This window comes from Agelaius tricolor, unplaced genomic scaffold (assembly GCF_023055355.1).
Source record: "Agelaius tricolor isolate 1412-34295 unplaced genomic scaffold, bAgeTri1.0.p SCAF_134, whole genome shotgun sequence".
Classification (NCBI taxonomy): Eukaryota; Metazoa; Chordata; class Aves; order Passeriformes; family Icteridae; genus Agelaius; species Agelaius tricolor.
The window spans coordinates 115,246-132,950 of NW_027269394.1; the positions used below are offsets into that span (position 1 = coordinate 115,246).

General features: G+C 42.9%; 1 long non-coding RNA gene across 1 annotated transcript; it reads left to right on the forward strand.

Annotated features, from left to right (window-relative positions):
• The first annotated feature begins 6,271 nt into the window (after positions 1-6,271).
• LOC139586708 (uncharacterized) lies at positions 6,272-12,684 on the forward strand. The gene is made up of 2 exons (XR_011677925.1): positions 6,272-6,678; positions 12,296-12,684. It is a non-coding gene; the product is annotated as an uncharacterized lncRNA (long non-coding RNA).
• The last annotated feature ends 5,021 nt before the right edge of the window (positions 12,685-17,705 follow it).

The window sequence follows — 17,705 nt, forward strand, 5'->3', positions numbered from 1 at the left end:
TTGAAAGGAAGTATTGGCATGCCACAAGGTAACTGGAGTGAGCTGTCTTTCCTCCTCAGCTTCACTGTGATAGTAGAATTTTAATTAGCAGTTCCAAAACTTTGTCTTAGCATAGTCTGGTGACATATCTCAGTAGAGCAGTGTCCTAGGGTGACTTTATGATGCTTGTATCCCCAGCCATCTGTTCTGTTAATGCTGGATATTCTATTCTCTGCCTTCAAGACTGCTTCTGAGAGCAAAGGTGGGGAGAAGAAGAAGTACGGAGTTTGTTATCACAGGCTGCCCTCACCTTCTAAAAGCAACACTGCTCCACATTCTGTGCTGCACTGTGTTGTCTGGGCACTGATGGAGCAGAACAGAGTGTTCTTTGCTTTTCAGTTGGTTTAGCTGGCTGAGGCAGAGTTTTCCCTGGACTGTCTTTTTTTCTTTCCCTTTTCTTGGAACTGCTCAAACCTGCTCCAGACTAGGACCTGGAGAGCACTGAGAGCTTGCACTTTGTGGCCTATGGGGGCCTACTCTGGGCAGCAGCCTTTCCCAGTGCCGGAGGGATTGATAACAGAGCAAGCATCCGCAGGAGAGACTTTCTGAATTTGTTGTCTCTTCAGGGCGGCGATTGAGTTTTGTCATCTGGTATTGTTCATTTTTTGTGCTGGGGGGTGCTTTCCCTGTTAAATAAACAGATTTTTTCCACTTCTCTCAGAGGACATGTTTCCCAGACCAGTTGAGGGGAGGGGCCCTGTAGGTGGGCTTTCTGGGGGGGGGGGGTGGGCCCTGAGACATAAACTTTAAAGAAATTTAGGGATTTTAGAGGAGCTGAGGTTTTAGTTAGAGATAAGCCTTATTAGAGTTTATCAAAATAAATAGGTAGGCCTTGATGACGTTAAGAGTTAGTAGTTAACGAATAATTGATTGCTTGTCAACATCATGTTTGCTTAGCTGGGTTTATCATGAAGAATATAGAAACTCATAAATAGCTTTTAGGAACATAAGACAATTGTAGGCCACCTCTGTTCTGAGACCAATTGAAGATGGGGAATGGGAGTTCTACCAATGGGTTCATTTGTCATATTTGCATTGAAAATGTAGAAAGTTCAGAAGCAGGAAGACTTCATTTATTTCCTCATTTTGGAACCCCTCCCCATGAAAGGGACCACCGATTCATTTTGAGGAACAAACTACGCGTGCTTAATAGCTTTTGAACTAATTACCATACGAAGTGGGGAATGATGGGATGTACCTAAATTATGAGTATGTATTTGTCTTTTGGGTATTCAATACTTGTATAGATAAAAAGACTCTGTTATCACCTCTAAATCACAGTGTGTATTTGGGAGGTATCCCGCACGCTGCCCAGCGTTGCAATAAACATACACTTTCTAATTTTCAACTGTTAGAGAGCCTTTGTCCGTCACAGTGGGATATCAGTACTAGATCAATATTTTTAATAAATCACCCCTTCTTGAGGATTGCTGCCAAATTTGCCCTAAACCAGGACAAGCAGGATGTGTGACTTAGAGAATGATGGAATCACTTTGGTTGGAAAAGACCTTTAAGAACATTGAGTCTAAATGTAATTAGCAAACACAACCATCAAGAAATGTTGTGCTGTCTGAAGAGAACATGGTTTATCTGGTAAGCTTTGCAAGTATTGGTGTCATCACAAGCATGCATGTCCAATGCATTAGATGGGTCTATAATAAGAAACCTGTGCAAATCAACAGAATGATTCTCAGGGTAGGATATTGGCATGTTTCATCCTTCTTCCCGACTTCTTCCAATGAATTATTTTTATAAAGTAAGGATTGGAATTGTTACTCTTTTGACGGTTCTTGTTGTATTACTGACATTTTTGGCATAGGAATGCCAAATGGGTTAATTCACCTAGTTTTTCAGATAAAGACCAAGATTGAGTGTTGCTTAAGCTGGAGGCAGAAATATTTAAATCCTCCAGCCTCCTTCTTAGTACCTAATTTCTCTTACAATATCAGTGCACAATCTTGTCCCTTAAGGTCCAGCTAGCTCAGTTTATACCAACAGGGTGACATTAGTAGGGCTCACGTGATGCTGCACACGGAAGCCCTCGGGGTGCCCTCTAGCAGACAGTAATTCATGCACTTGGACCATCCCAGTGCTGACTTTGGATCACCAGAAGAGTAGAACTAGAGAGATTTGATGGAGAGCTCTCTGGAGGAAGTGGCCTGAAGAAGACAGCAGAAATCCCATCTGTGTGTTTGTACAAATCATGTGAATGCCATCTACAGAAAAAAAGTCTTCAAATGGATCTAGCTTTTTCTGCAGATTATTTGTCAACTATATGCACTACATGGACAGTTCCACTGAGCATCTGAAATACAGCTGCGTTTCAGTGGATTGATTCAGGGTTGGAAAGCAGTGAAATAAAGCTTTTCAGGAATAGCTGACGTCCAAGTCCCGCAGAAATTTACCTATTTTCCTATTTTTAATGTCCAGATGCTTTTTAAAATAATGGGTGACCATTTAGCTACCTAATAGCTTTAATCAGAAATTCAAAGAAAATTTTAAACTCCCATCTTTTATAGCTTGAATATTTTTCTTTGTTTCTTTCCTGGTTTCCAATTCAGGTCTACAAATCATATGATTAGGTAATGAGAACTCATGCTGTATAAAAATATTTCATGCTATACTTCCAAGTCAAGGCCATGTTTTTCCCGGAACTGTTTAAAAAAATAAAATTCTATCTGGATTCTCTCTAGCCCACACTCATCATTATCTAAAATCATTTAAATATTATATTTTGACTTTACATGGTGCAATTATATTCAGAAATCCAAGGCTCTATTGTTAGATTGTTTGTATGGTTTTCTGGCAATTCTAACTTCCCACAACCACTCTTTGCAGCTCTATATTTTTGCAGCAAGGCATCACAGGGGTCTGTGAGAAGTTTTAATGTGAAGCAGAGCTAACATTAAAATACACGTGACATACTCGAAATATTTCACTTCAGAAAGTTACAGTTTGCTTAGATGGAATGAAATATGAAATAAATGAACCTCACACAACCTTTCTAAATCTTGGAAATCTATTACCTGAACTTTGAGTCAGTTTGCAGGACAGGACTCTGTAGAAATGCAAATGTGAAGTCCAAGGAATAGAGCAGAAGGTGTATTGGGCAGGGGTACAGAAGATTGCTCTGAAGGGTGATGTAAGCAAGATTGCATCCTATCAAGATAGCAGCTGCTTCTGCTGGTGCCAACATAGAGAATTTGCGCCACCAGCCTAGTTTTCTGGGGACAGTTGACCTGTACACTCTTGAGGGCTTGTAGACGTGAATGAATCTGTCCTTTGAGCTGTTTTTTTCTTTTGAATGTCTATGACCTGACTTGCTATTGTGTACTGTACTGTATCGTTTTATAAACAGACATGTTTCATCTGGTTGAAAGCTGTAGTTGAAAGTGAGTTTGCAGTTATGAGTTGGCTGTCAAAAGAATTAATTTTCTGCTTTAAGCAAAATATCAATAGAAACAGTCCATCCACTCCTATGATACAGATTCCTTTTGAATTTACAGGGTAATTTGCATCAGTGAGTATACTGCATGTGCAATAAATACACCTTGCTTGGTTTCTAATGATGATAATAGTCCTCTTTGGATTACTCTAAGGATTGAACTCACCATCATTATTTTCCTGTTCTCATTGAACTGTAAAGGAAAAATAGTTTTGCATTAACCAAGGAGTACAATGCATGGATTTAGCATCATTCTTGCAAGTAGTCCCCGATTCTGAAAATACCTCTCAGAAGCTGCATCAAATGGGAAAGCTAGACAGATGGCAGAATGCAGAACCTGCCATTTAGGATCAGGTACAAAATAACACCCAAGAAATTCTTCATGGATGCTGCATAAGTACAAAGACGCCGTTATTTAAAAGAGAAAAATAGTCAATGTGAAACGTGTTTGATGAATAAAAAGCTATGCTAATCAAGAGACTACAGTGCCAAGGGTGCTACAAGGCCTTTTTGTAATTCACATCATTCCCAGCATGAAAAAATACTATTTTTATTGTAGATTGCTTAAGAGTGCACAACAGTTTGGAAAAAAGTGCTTTGCTTTTTCTATTCATAGGAACTGTGTATCATGGTAAGAGATACTGTAGACAGGTTTTGGAAAACAATGTTATTTTGAAGATTCATTCTATTCAGAAATACTTCACATGAAAAAATTTGATCTGCTCTCCATCCTGAAGACTCTTAAAGGAAAATGTCTTTCTTGCATTCTCTTCACACTAGTTCAGGAGCTCAGTCTTACCTGCATTCTAATGCTTTTTTATGTTCCTGATGGCATGGCTTAGACATCCTTGTCTCCATTACCATCATGATTTCCAGATCAAGTGATGAGAATTTTTCTTCAGGATTGGTGAAGTTAACAACATTTTTGTCAAGTCAATTTGAAGGGTTTTTTTGCCAAAGGAATCTCTTCCTTCCTAATGAAAACCATTGGCAATAGCAAACCTACTCAGTTTTTCAGGAAGTCAAATAATACATCTCCACTGTACAAGGTCCTCCCTTTGTTTTTTTTTTCACCAGAAGAAAACTGCTGTTTTCTTCTTCTTCTATCACCTTAGACTTACTTTCTTCCAAAATCTTTTTAAACCTTTAGATTTCTATTATAGCTACTTACTTTCACAGTGGGCTATAGCATATGTATTTGAAAAGACCATTTGTACATATCCAAATGGCTTACTTCTATTCTATTAAGAAATGGCTGTACTTCTATTAAGGAAACATAAAGGTGCAGTAATATTTTTTCTTCTACAAAATTTAAAAAACCCCAACTATTAAAAATGATACCAGCAAATGATGTCTGTAAGACTGAGGCAGGAGGCTTTTTCCAGAACAATGTGCAGTTCTTCCCAATTCTATTTTTCCCTCCGATTACTTTGAACAAAAATGGTTTTACACAGTCTTCTAATAGTGGCATGTTACTAGTGGGGTAGAGTATTGCCCTGCCAGCATTGGAATTGACTCGATTGTAGTTGTGTTCAAACCTGCTGATGAGACAAGGTTTTTTTGCTGAACGCACTTCAGCAAGCAAGAGAGCTTCTTCGTCTTAAGATGCTATGAGTCCCAGAAGAAGATGAATGAGGTGATGACATGCCTTGTGTTCTGAAGAGAGATCAAAACTTATTTCTGGGGTCACCCCCCCTCTTGGTACAGAAAGTGCACAGAGGGCTTTGAAGCAGCACTTTCACCCTCTTTGCATTCACTAGTAAATCGGAAACAGAGCTTGCCCCAAGGTTTGGGCAAAAATACTCTTTTGATGCAACTCTTCACCAGACAAAATCTCTGGGAAAATTTGCAGTGGCAGAAAGCAAGCCCTTCCTGGGAAATCTACTGAAACGGTTCAGAAGTTATTCCCATTCCCTGTTGCTAACCTCTGCTGTCTAGCTGTCCGATATGTTTGGGACCATGTTGAAATCATTCTAAACAATGGACTGATGCTGCACTGTTGAGTAAACATAGGTCTTTTCCATAGGTGTCAGGGAAAAATATTTCTGTTGGTAAAAATGATAGAAAACAATACCAGCATGGCAGAAAAACAATTACATCAATAGAATGAAGATGCCCAGAATTCTTCTTTTGAAGTTACACACAGTCAATATTTTCTAAAGAAGGTTGTGAAACTTAATAAGGAGTACATTCCACGGGACTGGTGCACAAGTTCATGTTTCCACCTTACAAAATACATATTATTAAAAGAAAAAACGTTCTGCCTTGTAGAAAAGTAACCCATTAGGAATTTGATCAAAGATAGGATTAGATCAAGTATTCCTACGAGACACTAGTAGTACTAGGAAAAGCCTTTTGGCGTCTATTTAACTACAGGAAACTTGAGAAAGCAGAAGAGTGTCCTTCCCTGCTGCAAGCTGTACTTCCTAGTTGCTAGTGGTACTTCAACATTGTCTAAAGAAAACTTGCCAAAATAAGACTACTGTATACAAGCAACTGTAACTATCCATTCCGTTCCAGCTAATTTTAACTAGCAAGTATGAGTCACACACTCTAATGGAATATTCTAATGCATAGATAGAGTATACCTTCACTAATAAATGGGGACTCTGGTAAAAGGACCAAATGCAGATGAATTTCAGGGAAGGAAATTATTGGAGTGCTAACTGCAGTCCCTCGACTTCACAAGAAATGATGTCTGGTAATCCCAACCAGAAACATAATAGAAATCCATTTTCAAATGGTGTCCTAGGGTGACGTTATGATGCTTGTATCCCCATTCATGTGTTCTGTTAAGGTTGGATATTATGTTCTGTACCTTTAAGACCGGCTCTGAAGCGGGAAAGTTTTGTTTTGGTTTTCTTATCAGCCTGGCGGGACACAGAGACTGCAGCTTTTGCTTTTGCTGCTTTTGCTTTTTGCTTTTGCTCTCTCGCTCTTGCTCGCTTTGCTTCTGCTTGCTTTTGCTCTTTAGCTAATTCAGCTAAACTGTCCAATTTCTTCCTGGACGGTTTCTCCTTTCCTTTTTCTGATCACTTCGAACCTGCTCCGGACTGGGACCTGAGAAACACCAAGATCCTGCACCTTCTGGCCTGCAGCAGCAGCCCCAGCGCCGGAGGGACTGAGACCAGAGTGACCACCCCCAGAGAGAGACTTTCTGAATTTGTCATTTTTTTTCAGAGTGGTGTCATCCGGTATTGTTCATTTTGTGTGCTGGGGGGTGCTGTGCTTGTTAAATAAACAGGTTCTTTCCACTCCTCTCCGAGAAATCCTTCCCGAACCGGCTGGGGGGAGGGGCTGTGTGGGTTTGCTAACTGGAGGAGCCCTAATTTGGAAATTCTCCTCCAAATTTGCCCTAAACCTCGACAAAATCTTGGCACCCAACGCTGGGCTCGAGAGAGTGAGTGGAAAAACCCTGTTTTGTGGGTATTTTGGTTGCCATTACTCTCTGTTTGAAGCAGTTAATAGCCATGCTTTTTGAATTGATGATGAGTGTTGGGGTGAAGGCTTGCATGTGCTTCTGGTCCCTAGGGTTTTTTGAGATTTTAATACCTCTGTGGTCCCTAGGTTTATTTTCCTATCCTGAAATAGTTCTAGTATTGTCCCTCATACGTAGTTTTTACAGCAGAGGGGCAGTGACCAGAATAGCTATCCTGCTGGGCTTGATGGCAATGATGTGCAAGAAGTTTATAAACATGTTGGGGTCTGCTCCAGGTATGAATGGTTCTTGGCTATGGTTATTCGTCCAGTTTGTTAGAGGAGGAGCAGCAGGGAATGAGGCTTTTCAGCCTTTGCTTTCCTTCTTCTCCTATGAATCGGTTGCATCAGTAGTAAAGGATGTTCAGTTTCCCCTGAATGTTAGAGAAACCATCTTTCTTGTATTCAATCTGGTAACCTTCCTCTATACAGTCTGCTGTCTCTCCAGAATGAGGGCTGAGATTTCTAGACGGGCTGATGAGACCCCTGACTTAGGAGTAGACCCAGGGGTGAAACATCCTGAGTGGTGTGGGAAATGGGACGAAATGGGCCACATCCTGAAGGAATTCTCCGACCCTATAGTCTGGGATTTTCCCCATAAACAAATTCAGAACCCAGCTGAGGTGGGGAAATATCTGAAAGAGAAATACCAGGATGAGCCTAAGGAGAGAAAGGTCATTGCAGTGAGCTGGGCCCTGGCATATGCTTATCGCACTCTGTTGGAGACTGTAGGACAGCAGACGGAGGCAGGGGGGCAGGGAGATAAATCAGCTATCCCAGTCACTCAGGCTGCCACCAACACCACAGGCTCAAAGCCAGCAGCCAAACCAGATAGTGAGCCTAAGCCAGCAGCTAAACCAATGGCTGTTGCTACCAGTACCAGAAGTGGGAAATGCACAGACAAGACCAATCGACCAGTGGATGATGATGATGATGATGATGCAGCAGAAGGAACCTCAATGCCTCCTGACATAAAATCAGGAGTCAAAGCAGCAGGTGCAAGACCAGATGCAAATATTGAGTCCTTTTCCCTGAAGGACCTTCGTGGCTTACGGAAGGATTACACCCGACGACCTGATGAATCCATAATTAGTTGGTTAGTCCGTCTCTGGGATGCTGCAGGCGAGGCTACAATTCTGGATGGCACAGAAGCGAGGCATTTGGGATCCCTGTCACATGATCCTGTCATTGACCAAGGAATGATGAGGGGGGCAAACCCTCAGAGCCTCTGGGCACGGGTCTTGGAAAGTGTTGCACAAAGATACCTGTGTGCAGATGATCTTTATATGCAACAGACACAGTGGAAGACCATAGAGCAAGGGATCCAACGCCTGAGAGAGATGGCAGTGGCAGAGATTATCTTCTCAGATGATGTGACAACTAGGAACCCAGACCTGGTGCCACGCACGTCTGTGATGTGGCGGAAACTTGTGCGACTTGGGCCACACAAATATGCTTCTGCCCTAGCCATAATGAAGCGGGATGAGAGGGACGAGACTATGCTGGATATGGCAAGGAAGCTCCGAGCATATGCAGATGCTGTGCATGGCCCAACACATGCCAGAATTGCAGCGGTAGAAACACGTCTGCAGAACTTAGAGGATAAGATAGAGGAGAATCATAAGAAGCTCAGAGAGGAGATTAAAGAAGACCTTCTCCAAATCTCAGCAGTACAGATCAGAGGTTCTGGTATCCAAGGCAGACGTTCCCCAGATGGCCAGAGAAGGTACACCCCACGAACAGAGCTGTGGTTCTACCTGCGTGACTGTGGAGAAAATATGAGGAGGTGGGATGGAAAACCTACTGCTGTTCTGGCACGACGGGTGCGTGAATTGAAGGAAGCCACCAGGAAGAAAGCAGCTCCAGTTGCCCGTAGCCGAACCGCCAGGTATGATGCTGATGATGCCACGTCTGATCCCCTTGAAGGAACATCTAAGACTTATGCCCAGGGAAAGAAGGATAACCAGGCTTAGAGGGGCCCTGCCTCTAGCCAGGTAGAGGCCACGGAAAATCGTGTTTTCTGGTCTGTGTGGATTCGTTGGCCTGGCACATCGGAACCACAAGAGTATAAAGCTTTGGTTGATACTGGCGCACAATGTACATTAATTCCGTTGAGACATGTGGGGACAGAGTCTGTTTCTATTGCTGGTGTGACAGGGGGATCCCAGGATTTCACTTTGGTGGAAGCTGATGTGAGCCTCACTGGGAATGAGTGGAAGAAACATTCTATTGTGACTGGCCCAGAGGCCCCATGTATTTTGGGCATAGACTACCTTCGAAGTGGGTATTTCAAAGACCCAAAAGGACTCAAGAGGGCATTTGGGATAGCTGCTGTAGAGACAGAGGGCATCCAGCAATTGAACACCTTGCCTGGGCTGTCTGAGAATCCATCTGCAGTAGGATGTCTGATGGGAGAAGATCAACGAGTGCCAATTGCCACCTCCATAGTGCATCGACGACAGTATAGAACTACTCGAGATGCTGTGATCCCCATCCATAAGATGATCCGAGAGCTGGAGAGCCAAGGGGTGGTCAGCAAGACCCACTCACCCTTCAACAGCCCCATTTGGCCTGTGCGAAAATCTGAAGGAGAATGGAGATTGACTGTGGACTACCGTGCATTGAATGAGGTGACTCCACCACTGAGTGCTGCTGTGCCAGACATATTAGAGCTCCAGTAGGAGCTTGAGTCCAAGGCAGCGAGGTGGTACGCCACTATAGACATTGCCAATGCATTTTTCTCCATTCCTCTGGCAGCAGAATGCAGGCCTCAGTTTGCTTTCACGTGGAGGGGAGTGCAGTATACCTGGAACCGACTGCCCCAGGGGTGGAAGCACAGTCCTACCATCTGCCATGGACTGATCCAGACTGCACTAGAAAGGGGTGAGGCTCCAGAACATCTGCAATATATTGATGACATCATTGTGTGGGGGAACACAGCTGCGGAAGTGTTTGAGAAAGGAAAGGAAATCATCCAAATCCTCCTGGGAGCTGGTTTCGCCATTAAAAAGAGCAAAGTAAAGGGACCAGCTCGTGAGATTCAGTTCCTGGGAGTGAAGTGGCAAGATGGACGGCGTCAGATTCCTACAGACGTCATCAACAAGATCACAGCAATGTCTCCACCCACCAATAAGAAAGAGACACAGGCTTTCCTAGGTGCCATAGGCTTTTGGAGGATGCACATTCCTGAGTATAGTCAGATCGTGAGCCCTCTTTACCTGGTCACCCGCAAGAAGAACACTTTCCACTGGGGCCCTGAGCAGCAACAGGCCTTTGTCCAGATCAAGCAGGAGATAGCTCATGCAGTAGCTCTTGGCCCAGTTAGGACAGGACCAGATGTGAAGAACATGCTCTACTCTGCAGCCGGGAACCATGGCTTGTCCTGGAGCCTTTGGCAGAAGGTGCCTGGGGAGACTCGGGGTCGACCACTGGGATTTTGGAGTCGAGGCTACAGAGGCTCTGAGGCCAACTACACTCCCACAGAGAAGGAAATCTTGGCTGCCTATGAAGGAGTCCAAGCCGCCTCAGAGGTGATTGGTACAGAAGCGCAACTCCTCCTGGCACCCCGACTACCAGTGCTGGGGTGGATGTTCAAAGGCAAGGTTCCTTCCACTCACCATGCCACCAGTGCCACATGGAGCAAGTGGATTGCTCTTATCACTCAGCGCGCCCATATAGGTAAACTAAATCGCCCTGGGATTTTGGAGGTAATTACAAATTGGCCCGAAGGTGAGAATTTTGGTGTCACAGATGAAGAACAAGAACCAGTGACACGGGCTGAAGAGGCTCCTCCATATAACCAACTGCCCCCAGAGGAAACACGCTATGCTCTTTTCACTGACGGTTCCTGTCGCATCTTAGGGATGAACCGGAAGTGGAAAGCAGCCGTATGGAGCCCCACACGACAGGTTGCACAAGCTACTGAAGGAGAAGGTGGATCAAGTCAACTTGCAGAACTCAAAGCCGTTCAACTGGCCCTGGACATTGCAGAAAGAGAGAAATGGCCAAAGCTCTACCTCTACACTGATTCATGGATGGTAGCCAATGCTCTGTGGGGATGGCTGGAGAGGTGGAAAAAGGCTAACTGGCAGCGTAGAGGAAAACCAATTTGGGCTGCTGATGAGTGGAAAGATATTGCTACCAGGGTAGGGAGGCTACCTGTGAAAGTCCGCCATGTAGATGCCCATGTCCCCAAGAGTAGAGCCAATGAGGAGCACCAAAACAATGAGCAGGTAGACCAGGCAGCAAAGATAGGGGTGTCAAAGATAGACCTAGATTGGGAACACAAGGGAGAGTTATTCCTAGCTCAATGGGCCCATGATGCCTCAGGCCATCAGGGCAGAGATGCCACCTATAAGTGGGCAAGAGACCGAGGGGTGGATTTAACCATGGACAGTATTTCACAGGTTATCCATGACTGTGAGACGTGTGCTGCCATCAAGCAGGCCAAGCGAGTGAAGCCCCTGTGGTACGGTGGGCGATGGTCCAAGTACAAGTATGGGGAGGCCTGGCAGATAGACTACATCACACTGCCCCAGACACGCCAGGGCAAGCGCTACGTGCTGACCATGGTGGAAGCCACCACTGGATGGTTGGAAACCTACCCTGTGTCTCATGCTACTGCCCGGAACACCATCCTGGGCCTGGAAAACCAAATCCTGTGGAGACATGGTACCCCTGAGAGGATTGAGTCAGACAATGGGACTCATTTCAAGAACAGCCTTATCAGCACCTGGGCTAGCGAACATGGCATTGAGTGGGTGTACCATATCCCCTACCATGCACCAGCTGCAGGCAGAGTGGAGAGGTACAATGGACTACTAAAAACCCAGCTAAAAGCTTTGGGTGGGGGATCTTTCAAAAATTGGGAGCAGCATTTAGCAAAGGCCACCTGGTTAGTTAACACCCGAGGTTCCACCAACCGAGCAGGTCCTGCCCAGTCTGACTCCCTGAATGTAATAGATGGAGATAAAGTCCCAGTGGTACGTGTCAGAGGTTTGTTAGGGAAGAATGTGTGGGTCAATTCTGCCTTGAGTACAGACAAACCCATTCGTGGGGTTGTCTTTGCTCAGGGACCAGGTTGCACATGGTGGATAATGCAAAGAGATGGAACAACACGATGTGTACCACAGGGAGATCTGATTGTGGGGTGAGAAATAAATGCATGATGTGTGGTAGTATGTTGATGATATGGGGATAAGGGGTGGAATGTCCTAGGGTGACGTTATGATGCTTGTATCCCCATTCATGTGTTCTGTTAAGGTTGGATATTATGTTCTGTACCTTTAAGACCGGCTCTGAAGCGGGAAAGTTTTGTTTTGGTTTTCTTATCAGCCTGGCGGGACACAGAGACTGCAGCTTTTGCTTTTGCTGCTTTTGCTTTTTGCTTTTGCTCTCTCGCTCTTGCTCGCTTTGCTTCTGCTTGCTTTTGCTCTTTAGCTAATTCAGCTAAACTGTCCAATTTCTTCCTGGACGGTTTCTCCTTTCCTTTTTCTGATCACTTCGAACCTGCTCCGGACTGGGACCTGAGAAACACCAAGATCCTGCACCTTCTGGCCTGCAGCAGCAGCCCCAGCGCCGGAGGGACTGAGACCAGAGTGACCACCCCCAGAGAGAGACTTTCTGAATTTGTCATTTTTTTTCAGAGTGGTGTCATCCGGTATTGTTCATTTTGTGTGCTGGGGGGTGCTGTGCTTGTTAAATAAACAGGTTCTTTCCACTCCTCTCCGAGAAATCCTTCCTGAACCGGCTGGGGGGAGGGGCTGTGTGGGTTTGCTAACTGGAGGAGCCCTAATTTGGAAATTCTCCTCCAAATTTGCCCTAAACCTCGACAAATGGGTTGCATCTATGGTCCTCTGTTCTTCCTATATGAAGAAACTGTGTTTTGAATCAATCTTCAAAATAGTATGCCTAAAGACCTTAGATGCCTCCAATTCTTTTCTTTTTTTTTTTTTTCCAGAAGCAACTATCTCAAAACCTTTTTAAAGCTGACATTTTCCCTTAAGATGCCATATTTTAAAAGAGCACCTTGTCATTTAACAGGGTATTCCAAACATCATTTACAAATTTAGACTGAAAGTAACACTCTTCCTAGTAATCTTTCACTTTTTGCAGCTCAGTGCTAACATAGGCAGCAAAGAAGAGAACGGACCACAGCTCTTTCTGGAGCATCTTGAACAAATGCCCTTGCTTATGTTCTAATCATTCACTTCACCAAAAGACCTAATGATGAAGAAAAGGTTGTGAAAGCATTACTAGTAGTGCTACATGGCAATGTACGGGTGTGATTTCTCAAGTTGGATTTGTATCACATAGATGATACTTGGCAAACAGCAAATGAAGGGGTTTTCTTCAGCTCTCAGACTGATGTTACATGGCAGTAATTTAATAAAAAGATAACAAGAAGAAGGTTATTTTTTAACATGTGAATTTAATTACACCCCTGCCATGGACATCTGAATCTTATGAACAGACAGTGTCTGATTTAGAAAAAAATAAAGAATTATCACAGTTTAAAGAAACATAGGATCATAAACCCTTTGCTGATGGAACGTAGCCTATTCATTGGTTGAAATGAAGCAGGTAGACAGGACATATGAAATATTGTTTTGTGGATCAAACATTTATTTTCGAAAGTGATGCTGACAGATAGTGAACTCACCAACTTAGATATTGCACAGTAGATAAGGGTACATAACTTGCTCCATCAAGTAATCCCTTGGAATCATCATCCAAGGGGATTTTCCCCTGCATCTGTGAAAATATGCCTACCTTTTTCACAATACTTCTGCAGCAGCATTGTTAGGCCTGATCAGCTGGTATGGAGAGTGAATTATCGCCAGCAAGGTGACTGGCCAGGGCAATTTGCTTCAATGGATTTTGATCTCCCGGATATTTTGCAGACCTGCTTCAGCCCTGCTTGTCAAACACAGCCTTTAAAGGGTGCCAAACAATTGTTAGTCTGTACTGGGCCATATGCTCTTAATTCTCTCCCTCAACTTCTCCATCACCTCTCATCTGTTTCCCATGAGCTATGTTCAAGGTCCACAGGCTACTTTTCACAGAATCTTCGGGCCTGATGCAGTAAGAATGATGACTAGAACACAGCTGGGATCAATTTTCCAGTTTGGATAAAATGCATTCTGCACACAAATCCAATGAGAAGGTGTTCCCCCTATGCCCAGAAAAACCTTCACTAGTACTAGTGTTCTACGTAAACTGCAACTTAGTCTGAAAGAAAAGCTTTTTTCTGAGAGTGTCTAAGAGCTTTGTATGAAGCACAGATATTTGATAGATGCAATTTTCAATACCAGAGGAAAAAGAAAACGGCACGATGTTTTTAATGGTACTGGTTTTAATTTTAAATTCCATGCACCTTTTCAAAAAGTGTCAGCTCAAATGCCCATCAACATATTTTAGTCATCTGTAAGTCAGTATTCATAGAAAATGTGATTCAAATCAAAAGAATTTCAAACCTTTCCTCAAAGTGTATATGCCTAGATTTAATACTTCTGACACATATTAGATAAAAGGAAGACATTTTTTACTCTGGGGGTGCTGGAACACTGGAACAGGTTGCCCAGAGAAGTTGTGGGTGTCCATCCCTGAAAGTATTCAAGGTCAGGTTGGATGGGGCTTTGAGCAGCAACACAGGAGACTCTTGATGGTAGAGAAACAAAGTTGGAATCTAGAAGAAACTCAGATTGAAGTATAGGAGCAAGTTTTCCCTCAGCTCTTGGGGTAAAATCAAAGTGTTACAAAATTACCTTGATCTGTGATTTTCACTACTGTAACAGGTTAATGAAAACTATGTAGAAGATAGCAAATTTCAAAAGAGAGAAGAATTACAGCATAAAATACGTGGGATGGGTTTCTACATGGGACAAAATCTCTGTATTTCCACACTTCCTCATGTTCGGATTTCGTGAAGTGTCGCAGACATCTTTCATGAAAAATCCTTTCTTAGGATTTTTCCTTGTGACAAGCTGCAGTGTCAGCAACCAAAGTAAACAATGGTTATCTGCTGCTGTGGAATGCAACAGGTAGAGCCGTGATTGGTCTCCTGTGGATGTTTAGATTTCTTGACCACTCATGGCAGAGCTAGCTCTTGCTCTGTCTGAGACACAGATCTTTGTTATTCATTCTTTTCTATTCTTAGCTTAGCTAGCTTCTTAAGAAACTTTTTCCTTTCTATTGCTTTTTAGTATAGTCTAATGTAACATATATCATAAAATAATAAATCAAGCCTTCTGATCGTGGAGTCAACATTCTCGTCTCTTCTTCATCCTGAAAACCCTTGTGACCACAGTCACAGTGAAGTGCCAAAGAAGGCGGCAAAAGATCATTCAGGACATTATTTACTGGAGTTCAGCCTGGCCTTTAGTAGGAGTTGGGTTTGAACATAATGTAGCTATACCACACACTTTCCCTTCCCTGAAAAATTACTGTTTATAATGAATAAGCAATGAGGATATAAAATTGACTGAAAGCATCTTAAAAAGGTAAAGTATTTCATTGTAAATGATCTGTGATCCAAATAGTTCCTCCACCTTAGTGAGGGACAAAAGAATTCTTCCATATCATGATGGTTTAAAATTGTATAAACCAATGTTTTCTTCTGAAAAGATATTATCTATTTTTTTCTATTTTTAGAAGAAAATATTCCTAGACATACAACACATGAGAACAAAGTAATTGTAAAGAAACAAATGATATGAAAATATTCCCCACATATAATTAAATGAAAAGCTGTGTTTTAAATAGGAGGTAGAAATTAAACAGAATTTTTACACCAGATATTTGAATTGTTGCACCAGCTATTTTGCCCCCAAAGAGAGGTATTTAGCATTTCGGTCTTTTGCAAGGTGTTCATCATCTGCTATGCTGACCTCTGTGTGGGCCTAGGTGTGTGTGGAAGGGGGGCATGTGAAGGGGAGCGTGTATGTTTGCTTAACACTTGTTGTGGCAGATTCACGCCTCAGCTCCATCATTTGTTTTAGAAACTTCACAGAGAGTGGATATGAAGTTTAATATCAACAAGAGATCAATTCCCAAATCATCCATTTTACCCTACCTTATAAATCATATGCTTTGTTGCATATTTTATCAAATAGACTTTCAAGCCACATGGACAAATGAGAATGTGGAGAATCCCTCCAATGTCTTGCAACTTTTATGCAAATAGAGTTTCAAGAAAGGATAACTTCTTTTAAAATACAGCTGGGACAGGCATGATGGTGGTGTCAAGCTGTTGGAGTTTTTGTTGCTGGGAGAAGTTGTACAAAAGGATTGGTTTTTACATTGACTAGTTACTGAATCAAGTCCATGAACACATTGGAAATTCAACTGGGGGTTCCTTTTCCTAGCAGATTACTTCTAGAACGAGCTTGCAGACTGAAGCTGACTCTTTTGCTCTCTTTTTGTTTCTTACCTGTTTTCTTGGCTTCTTTACCACTATCTACACAATTTTGGAACTTTTTTCCCAACTAAAATTGTTTCATAGTCTGATAATTAGGATACATTTTTTACAAGGAATTTTTAAAAAGCTTTGTTTGAGTTAAGAAGGTTAAGGACTAAGGTCTTTTTCTTACCTTATCAATATTGCCATGAAATTGATAAATAAAGACTAACTCTTTCTTTTTATTTTCAACCCAAGTAGATAATTCCCATACATTAATACATTTTGTGGACCAAAATTTGCCATTCTGATGTAAGTTGTCCCTTCTTAACAATATACATTCTGTGACTATGTTGACAACACTCTTGGTGAAGATCCTAACTGGTCTTAAACACACATAGGGAGAAATTTGCTCAGCCAGTGTCAGTCTTAAGCATGCCTATCAGAAGATCTTTCTATAGCTGGGGAATTTTCCCATGAAAGGGATTCAGTTATGGAAGAGACACTTACCCCAGAGTTTTGCATTCTTCTTGAGCACTACTTAAGGAACTTAGATCCCATATCCATTTGGATCTCTCTCTGCACAGAACTTTGTCCTGCCAGTGCTTGAAATGCATCTCTAAGAGAATTCACTAGCACAGAATGAACAAGAGTGGAAGGCGTCAGTGGGGCTCACCAGGTCCAACCCCCCTGCTTAAACCAGGCTACCTAGAGCCTCTTGCCCAGGATTATATCTGGGTGTACTTTGAATGTCTTCAAAGATCCAGGCTCCACCATCTTTCTGGGCAGTCTGTGCCGTGGTTCAGTCGCCCTCACAGTAAAAAATCATTTGGTGATGTGCAGAGGCAATCTCCTGTATTTCAGTGTGTGCCTACTGCCTCTTGTCTTTTCACTGAGCATCCTTGAAAAGACACTGGTTCCCTCCTCTTTGCACTAGTCCTTCTGGGATGTATGTGTGCTGCCACCTAGATAAATGTCAAAAACCTTCCTGAAGCCCAGGCATGGACAATATTCCCTTCATCTACCGGGCAAGTTGATTCATCAGAGGAGTTTAAAAAGTTGTTCAGCATCAAGTTCCCCTGGTAAATCCATGCTGACTATGTCATTTTGTCCTCCTTCATCTGCCTGGCAATGCTTTCCAGCAATAGCTGCTCCATCAACTTCCTGGGGATAAAAATGACGCTGGCTGGCTGGCTTGTACTTTTCCAAGTCCTCCTAGTTGCCTTTTTCCAAGATGGGTGACATTTGCTTTCATCCAGTCTTTGGGCACTTTCCTCAGTCACTATGATCCATCAAACATCATTAGGAGTGGCCTCAGAATAACATCTGCTAACACCCTTGAGACCT